Genomic DNA, 10,191 nt, shown 5'->3' on the forward strand with positions numbered 1-10,191 from the left:
ATAGTGGAAGAGTTACAAAGGAACAGAGGTTTAGTCCATGTTAACTCATCCTTACATTCATTTCTCATATCTTTCATACCTGTCACTCTGCAAGCTGTGTCTTTAACAAACAGGCTGGGCTAAGAACAGAGGGGGGTCCTTAACATAAAATAGACAGTCTTGGTGAATTCAAACATCCACTTAGGAATTCTACATTTATTGGTACTGAAAATGGCTCAAAATATAAATCTCATCTGTACATTTTTTGAAGTGCAACTGTTGTTGGTTCTAAAAATGCAGATAAATATTTTTTCTTAGAGAAACTTTTTTTTCATGCTTAAAACTAATATGTTAAGGACAACTCTGAGCCTTAGTGCCTTCTAAAAAAATGGATAGACACTGAATCAATCGTCCAGAGCACACTAAAGGAATTGATCAAAAATGCAAAAAATATCAATTTGTCATCAACATGGTCACATCAGTCCCCGTGTCTGACTCCTTATATTGAATGTATAACAGCTGCTGCTGCTGGAGGCACTATGTCTCATCAAGTTATTTTCTTCTATTTTAATAAATTTAATCTGCTCCTTAACATGCAACTCATTAGAAAATCCACAGCACTCTGGCTGGCAGCAGGAAATATATGGAGATGACACAGGAAGAGTTCACTCTGGCAGCTCAGAAGTTCAAACCACTTACAACCTTGTTCAGGTTACACACCCATGAATGCTGACATCTTGTTTCAATTAGAGTTATATGAGCCAAAGGGGAACATGACCTTATCAGATATTGAGCAGATCAATCCCTGGTACCCAAGAGGAATGAATGTGGTCCTTCTCCTTGGCCAAGGCCCAGAGGTAGAAGGCCTATTGAGATGCTGTTTGGTCTTTTCTTCTGCAGCTTACAGACTCAGCCTACAGGTTTAGACTGGGTTCTATTGTTGTAGCTGTGGGAGCCACTCCATGGTATCCTATAGATCTTGTAAAGATTCTAATGCAGCACCACTGATCAACTGGCTTCTTTGTGGGAGAGCTCATGTACAAAAGCTGCTTTCACTGTCTTAAGAAAGTTTTCTGCTAAGAAGGCCTCCTGGGACTATACAGAGGTTTGCTACCCCAGTTAATAGGAGTCACCCCAGACAAGGACATAAAACTTGTATTGAATGAAATATACCTCAGTCCTTCTTAGAAAGGAAAACAAAGCACTCACGGGAGGAAATACAAGGTCAAATAGAGGAGCAGGGATTTAAGAAAAGATTATTCAGATGCTACCTTACCATGTAATCCACCATCATATGCAGCCACCAAACCGGAGCACCATTACTCATGCCAAGAAGTACTTACTGGCACGAACTAGATATGGATGCCTACTCAAGGGCTCTGCCAGAGTCATACAGATACAGCTGAGCATGCTTGCAGCTAACCATAGGACTGAACATGGAGGCACCATGAAAGTGCTAAAGAAAGGACTGAAAGAGCTGAAAGGGTTGCCACCTCGTGGGAAGAAAAAACGGTATCAACCAACCAAACCCTCCACAACTCCCAGGAACTGAAGTACCAACCATTGAGTATGCATGGAGAGACCCATGGCTCTAGTTGTATATGTAGCAGAAGATGGCATTGTCTGGCATCAATGTGCGAAGAGGCCTTTTGTTCAGTGAGGCCACATTTTCCCAGTGTAGGTTCTTGGCAAGGCACTGAGGTGTAGAGCTTGATTGGGAGAGTAAATAGAGAGCATATCTAATAAAAAATAAAGAAGGCAAGAATGAAAGAATAGATACAGTGGGAAGGAGGCTTCAAATAATTGTGGATAGGAGCTGGTGCTCATGTCCTCAGCTCCTTGCTCCAGTTTGCTGTCACCTTACTCACTTATGAATTGATGAAACGATAGATGTACATCAGTTTTGGAGGCTTGAAGCTTATGGGATGAGAGCAGTTTCCCTAAATCCCGGTTTACTCTGCCTGCTTCCAGTCCTGACATCATAGGCTACAAACTGGCATTTGCGGAATTAACAGGGATTGGAAACAAATTTGAACTTTACCTACCTCTCTTTAAACTATCAGCATCAACCTCAAAAGTGACTAGTGGGGTCTCATAGGGGGACTGACCTGGATGTGGCAGTAAAATGATTGGAACCACCAAAATGGACCTATTGTGATGCTCTTCAAAAGACCCAACAAGCAGCTGAAAGTGTCAGATGCAGATATTTGCACCCAACCAATCAGCAGAAATTTTGACCCCTGTAGTTAAAAAGCTGGAGGAAGCTGAAGTGGGGAGGCAACACTGTAAGAAGACCTCCAGTATCAATTAGGACCCTGAGATCTCTCAGACACTGGATCATTAACCAGGTAGCATACTCCAGCTGATATGAGGCCCGCAAGATATATACAGCAGAGGACTGCTGGGTCTTAGTTCAGTCAGAGAACATGCACCTAACCCTCAAGAGACTGGAGGCCCCAAGGAGTTTAGAGGTCTATCCAGGTGGATGGGGTGGGGACATCCTTGTGGAGACAGGGATGTGGAACAGCAGGAATGTTGACATGGAGGGGAATAAAATCTTGAGTGTAAAATAAAATTAAATTTAAAAATTTAAGTAAGAAATCAGGAAGTACATTTCTGGCATGCCTATTTCTAATTTTAATGATACAACTTATAAAAGAAATAAAACTGTATGTCATTAGATCAACCAAAACAATAAATGCTTCTATGAATTAAAAAAAAAAAATTGGTTGTGCCCTCTCTACATATGTCCCCTTTAAATTCCAGTCAATGCATCTTAAATTAAATGTAATCATTCATTTCCTGGATATTTTTGTAGCAAGATTATGTGAAATTATTCCTCATTATTCTTTGACACTTGCCCACAACCTGTGCTTATATCTGTTAAATATATATATTTATTTATATATTTATATAAATATAAATATATAAACCGGGGTTTGATCAATACTAACTTTATCTGGAGTAAGTGTGAAGGGATATTAGGGAAGTTTCCTATCTGGAGGATGGACAGAATGACACTACTTAAAGGCAGAGTTCTGAGTATATTTAAAGTAGTAGAAAGCTAGATGGATGTGTATAAAAATGGAAAACACTGGAAGAAAAAAACCAAATATGTAGCCTGGACTCAAATTTTAAACATGTACAAGCTTCACCTCTGGATTGCATTATGAAGGTTTTATGTGAAACATGTTTTTTTTCATAATGAAAACCATATTGAGGATGTTTAGCAATCATCTTCTCTTACTATACCAAGTCTACTAGGGAAAAGTTATGAATGTTAAGGAAGTGCTTCTGGCCTTTTTATTATAGATACAGAAGGAACACAATTCTATTGCTGAGTGTACTGATCTGGGATAAATATGTATATGATGAACACATGCTGATTCCAATTTTAATAGGCACTGTAGGGATAATGTGCACCCCTTTTGCCTGGTAAGGCCCTACTCTAATCCCCATGGTTGGTATCCATTTGCCTTTAAAATCAACTTTATCTTGAATCATGTCAGACAAATATAATCTAAGTTTATATTTAATTTGGTGTGCCTTGTATCATCGTCAGAGGCTTATGTGTTTCTGAAGGGAACAGTAGACTATGTGTAAATCTAAAAAATTCCCATCATGATGACATCTTAATTCTGAACATTTATACCTCAAATATAAGAGCACATATATTTGTAAAAGAAGCACACTACTAAAATTTAAATTATACATCATAACCCCACATTTTAATGGTGCCAAGACTTTAACACACCACTTTCACAAAAGGACAAGTCACTGAAACAAATGAAGAAATATTGATACTAGCAGGCACTATGAATAAAAGGGAGCTAATAGATATCTACAGAATAGTTTACTTTAACACAAAATAATATAAAAAAACTCAAAAAGTTAAAACCAGCAAACCAAATAACCCAATTAATTTATCACATACAGATGTAAAAGTAAAATTCTGAACAGAAGAATCCCAAATGGCCAAAAAACACTTTAAGAAATGTTCAAGATCCTTAGGGAAATGCAAATCAAAATCACTCTGAGATTCCACCTTATGCCAATTAGTATGGTTAAGGTAAAACATTCAAGGAATAGTATATGCTGGCAAGGATGTGGAGCACTGGGAATCTCCCTTCATTGCTGGTGGGAGTGCAAGCGTGCATATAAACTCTGGAAATCAGCTTCTCCATTTCTCAGAAAATTTGAAATATTTCTACCACAAGACTCAGATATACCACACCTGGACATATGCCCAAAAGATGCTCCACCATACCACAAGGACACTTGCTCCAGTATTTTTATAGTAGCTTTATTCATAATAGCCAGAAACTGGAAACAACGAAGATGTTCCTCGACCAGAGAATGGATGAAGAAAATATACTTTATTTACACAATAGAATACTACTCATCTATTAAAAACAAGGGCATCGTGAAATTTGTAATCAAATGGATAGAACTTGCAAATATCATCCTGAGTGAAGTAGCCTAGACTCCAAAATTCATACAGAGTATGTAAACACTTATAAGTGAATATTACCTATAAAGTACAAGATACCAATGATACAATTTACAATAACAAGGAGGGCCCAAGGGAGAAGGATTGAATTTCACTAAGAAGGGAAAATAAAACAGCCATCAGTTAAGGGTAGAGGGAAAGAGGATAGTGCAAAGAGAGCTAGGGATATAGGGCTGTGGGAATTAACAGATACAGGTGTTAAAAATCAGGTTGAGGGCCTCAATCTCTAAGATTCACTAGAGACCTGGTTTGGGAGAAGATCCAGGGAGTCTATGAGGGTGACTTTAACCAAGACATATAGCAGTGGAGACATAAAGCCTGAAGAGGCCACCTCCTATAGACAGATAGGACTCCCAGTGGAGAGGTAAGGACACCAACCCACCCACAGAACCTTTGTCCCAAAATTTGTATTGGAGGGAGAAAGACAGAGTAGAGATTTAAGGACCAATGACTAGCCCAACATGAAACCATCTCATGGATAAGAACCAATCACTGAAACTATTAATGACACTTTTACACTTGCACAAGGAGCATAGAATAATTGTCCTCAGTGAGGCCCTGTCCTGCAGCTGACTGAAACAGACACAAAGAACCACAGCCAAATATTTGTTGAAACTAAGGGAATCCTCTGGAAGAGTTGTAGGAAAGATTGTGAGATCCAGTAGGATAGGGACTTAACAAGAAGACAAACAGAGTTAACAAATCTGGACCACTGGTGCCTTCCAGAGACTAAACTACCAACCAAAAAGCTTACTTGGGTTGGATCTAGGTTCTCTGCACCTATATAGCAGATAGATATAGCTGATGGGCACCTTGGTCCTCATGCAGGTCCCCCAAGCAACGGAACAGAAAATGTTCTTAACTCTGTTCCTCTAACTGGGCTTCCTTGTCTGGCCTCAAAAAGAGAGGACATACCTAATTCTGCAGTGACTAGATGTGTTTTTGTGTGTTGGTTCCCAGGGGGACTTCTCTGTTTTCAGAGGCAAATGAGAGGGGAGTAGGGGCTGTGTGAGTGGGAGACTGGAAGGAGAGAATAGGGCTGCAATTGACATGTGGATTGAATACATATAGTAATTAAAATGAAAAAAGCAGGAATAAGTTTACTTTATATATGTAAAATTAAACATATATATGCTTATCATATTAAAATTATGATATTTATATGCATAAAAATATTTTATTTAGTAAGAATTTCTCTTCATTCTGTAAACAATGAAAATGTTTTAATATGTGTTTTAGGCCAATTAGTAGATATGAATGTTTAGATTTTCCTTAAGAAATATATGATTTCTATTACTGTATGTCAACTGTCTAATGTTTTACTTTAAATAATTAAATTTGTAACCAGGATGCAAAACACACATAAAAAAATCTGAAATAAGAAAGTGAACCCAGTAACTCTCAGTTTAAACCTGTGTTTCGAAACTAGAACTAAATATCTAGAATTGCCTGGACCAGTCATTTGTTGGCCACTCCTGTAACTCCTGTGTAACCTTTACTCAGTATCTTGAAGAAAGGACAAATTATAGATTTTTTTTTGTGGCTATGTTGTTGTTCCAGTTATTCCACTCAAAGTCTTGCCTGATTATAGGAATTGGCTGGTCTAGGCTGCATATCAAGCATTATTAGAGGTAGGATTGACCTTGTAGGATTCTAAGAGTTTCTACTTGGTGCAATGGAAAATTTTCTTAAGCATTGAAAATGGCAATGGTTTCCTATGGTTAGGTATAAAAGAATTAGATTAACAATGTTGGCCTATAATTATCTTACTCAGTTTTGTGACTGCAAAATTTAAAATAGATTTTAACTATTATATAATTTATAACACATTAACTTTCATAATTTCAGTGTATCTATGGCTACAAAACTTTAGATAGGAGTTTTTAAAGCTCATAAACTTTTAATACCTGCACTGGCTAGTTTACATCACTTGACACAGACACAGTTTTCTGAACATGGTGTGGGAAGGAGCAAGAAGAACCCCTAGAAAGTCACTGAGAGCTAGAATGTAAGAGGTTCCCATGATTCAATGGGGATAACTTTAGCCAAAATGACTAATGATGGAGAAAAAGAACCTAAAGAGAAAACCTCCAGTAAATGGACAGGAGATAGGGCCTCCAGTGATAAGGTCACCAATAAATATACTTTCAAAAAAATGTAACACAGAAAAAATACAATGACAGAAAAAGGGAGCAGAGAGAGAAGGAACCTGACCAAAATATATCCACTGACCTCCCCAACTTGGGATTCATCCCATGGGCAGGCACCAACCCCTGACCCTATCTATTACTAATATAATGTTGTGCTTGCAGGCAGGAGCCTAGCATGGCTGACCTGTGAGAAACTGTACCATCAGCTTACTGATTCAGGTGCAGATATTTTTAGCCAACAATTTGGACTGAGGTCAGGAACCCCTATGGAAGAGTTGAGGAAAGACTGAAGGAGCTTAAGGGACTAGAAACCTTATGGGAAAACCAAGAGTATTGTTAGGGAAAACCTAAGAGGTCCCACAGACTAAGCCACCAACCAAGACCATATATGTGCTATGATGGACCATACATGATGATATGGCCACTCGCACATATGTAGCAGAAGACTGCCTGTCTGGATTCAGTGGGAGAGGGTGCATCTTTTTCTTTTGTAGCTTAAAGTTGTACTATAAAGTAGTTAGTGTATGATCTCTCCAATGTCTTTACCAGGACACTTAATGCTATGAATTTTACTCTTAATACTGCTTTCATTATGTCCCATAAGGTTGGGTATGCTGTGCCATCCTTTTCATTAAATTCCAGGAAGCATTGAATTTATTTTTGTTTTGTTTTGTTTTTTTCCCAACAAGTTATTATTGAGTAGAGAGTGCTTTGGTTTCCATGTGTATGTGGGCTTTTTGTTGTTTTTATTGTTATTGAAGACCATCCTTAATCTGTTGTGATTTGATAGGATCCATGAGATTATTTCAATAGTCTTGTAATTGTTGAATCTTATTTTGTAACTGATTATATAGTCAATTATTGAAAAGGTACCATGTGGTGCTCAGAAAAGTTGTGTTCTTCTTTTGAGGGGGGAACGGTGAATTGTTCTGTATACATCTGTTAAATCTATTCGGTTCATTACCTCAATTAGTTTCACTGTGTCTCTGTTTAAGTTTCTGTTTCAATGACCTGTCCATTAACGAGAGTGGAGTGTTGAAGTAGTCTCCTCCTATTATTCTGTGGGTTTCAATGTGTGTTTTAGGCTTTAGTAAAGGTTTTTTTTTTTTTTTTTTCTTTTTTTTTTAAAGGAATTTTGGTGCTCTTGAATTTGGGGTATAGATGTTCAGAATTGAGCCTTTTCCTTGGTGGGTTTTTCCTTTGATGAGTATGAAGTATGCTTCCTCATGTTATTTGATAACTTGTGGTTGAAAGTCTATTTTTATTGAATATTAGGATGGCAACTCCAGCTTCTTTCTTGGTACCATTTGCTTGGAAGACCTTTTTCAGCCTTTTATTGTGAGGTGGGGTCTATCTTTGTTGTTTAGGTGTGTTTCGTGCATGCAGAAAAATGCTGGATCCTGTTTACATATCCAGGCTGTTAGTTTATGTTTTTTTTATAGGTGCATTGTGTCTATTAATATTGAGAGGAATTAAAGACAGATGATTACTAGTTCCTGTTCTCTTTGGTTTTTGTAGTTGGCATTATGTACATGTGTTTTTCCCTTTTGGATTTGTTGTGAGATGATTAATATCTTGTTTTTGTTTTGTTTTGTTTTGTTATTTTGGTGTAGATTCCCTCTGTGTGTTGGTGTTTTTATTCCAGAATACTCTGTAGGGCTGAATTGGAAGATAGATATTGTTTAAATTAGATTTTGCCTGAAATATATTTGATATCTTCATCTATGCTAATTGAGAGTATTTTAGGGTATAGTAGCCTTGGCTGGCATTTGTGTTTTCTTAGTGTCTGCATGACCTCTGTCCAGTCTCTTCTGGCTTTTAGTGTCTTTGTTGAAAATCTGGTCTGCTTTTGTATGTTAGTTGGACTTTTTCCCTTACAGGTTTTAATATTCTTTCTTTGTTCTGTGCATTTAATGGTTTGATTATTATGTGATGAACATATTTTCTCTTCTGGTTCAATCTGTTTGTTGGTATATAGATAGTTAGACTATAGCAAATATTTATCAAATAATTAGACTATAGCAAACTGATTTTATATACCTATATCTATACCTATATCCATATGAGTCTATACTAATTTTGTATAATAGCTTTAAAGGTTTGAAAACAATGTAAAAAAAAGTAAATAAGATTCATGCTTTAGTTACCCCTAAAATTTTATATCTTATGTTAAAATTCCTAAACAGTAAAAAATATTATTGTAAAAATCTTTCTTTGGTCAATAGAACTATGTCAACAAGAATCTCTCTCTCTCTCTCTCTCTCTCTCTCTTCTCTCTCTCTCTCTCTCTCTCTCTCTCTCTCTCTCTCTCTCTCTCTCTCTCTCTCTCTCTCTCTCTCTCTCTCTCTCTCTCTCCCTCTCCCTCTCCGTCCCTCTCTCCATCTCTCTTGCTCTCTTCCTCTGTCTCATTCACATGTTCCTCCTTTGTCTGTCTCTTCTTCCTTCTCTCTTCATTTCCTTTCTCGGAAACAAGGTGAAAACGTCCTCATGAAAGTTCAGAAGTGCCAATGGAATTTTGAGTAAGCAATTTAATTTGCAGTTTGCAGGCACAAGTTTTATGCTAATACAGTCATGTCATCTCACAGACTGCTTTTTCACTTTCTCATTTTTCAAGCATATGTCAGTCAAAATGTGTGACATTACATCAGCTGAAGTTATGGAGGTTTTCATATTATCATAGACTGTGTATTTAACAACTTTACATGATAAATAAAAACTTCAAGGAAGCCAAGAGGAAAAAATGTATATAGGCAAAAAAGTTTTGATCACATCATTTAAGAAAAAATAGATAGCAACAGACTTTTGATTGTATCTTATTTTATAGAATCAGGGTATATCTATTTCAATAATTAAAATTAGATGTTCATTTTTAAATTTTTATTCTCTTTTATAAATCCCTTCACTTCACTTCTTCTATTCCCCCCTTTCTCATACAGAGAATTTTTGTTTTTGATGGCAGCTGAAGTAAAGTCTTCAAAATATTAAGCAACTAAATTTTATATTCATGTTATCTAAAAATTATTGAAAGATATTTCAATCTATAATTGGCACCAAAGAAATAGACCTGCAAAATAAAGTATGTATTATACAAACACATATAGTTATGAATTATATGCAGTCTCAAGTCTAAGTAAAGTGGTGTTTTATATAGGAAATTATATCTTCTGTTAATTCCTATAAGTAACTTTATATGACAATGAGTTTAAACATAAAAAATGTTTCACAATTAATTTAGGCTTTTATTTTCATCATGAGATGATTTTCATTATAATTTTTCTAATTATAAATTATATTTTACAATCCTAAGTATATTGTCAAAATAGAGACATTAACTATTTAAAATATCTCCATATTAATTTCCAATGGTCTCAAATTCAACTTTGTAGCAGTTAAAATAGACCATACATTAGTCACAATTTTTCATAAAGACAGATCAGTGAACTAACAAGTAATTATACACATATAGATATACAAATGCTATAGAAAGATAAATTAATTCAAAATAGAAAAACAGAATGATTTATTATATGTAAAAGAAAGAAGTTGTCAGAT

This window comes from Micromys minutus (genome assembly GCF_963924665.1).
Source record: "Micromys minutus genome assembly, chromosome: 7".
Lineage (NCBI taxonomy): Eukaryota > Metazoa > Chordata > Mammalia > Rodentia > Muridae > Micromys > Micromys minutus.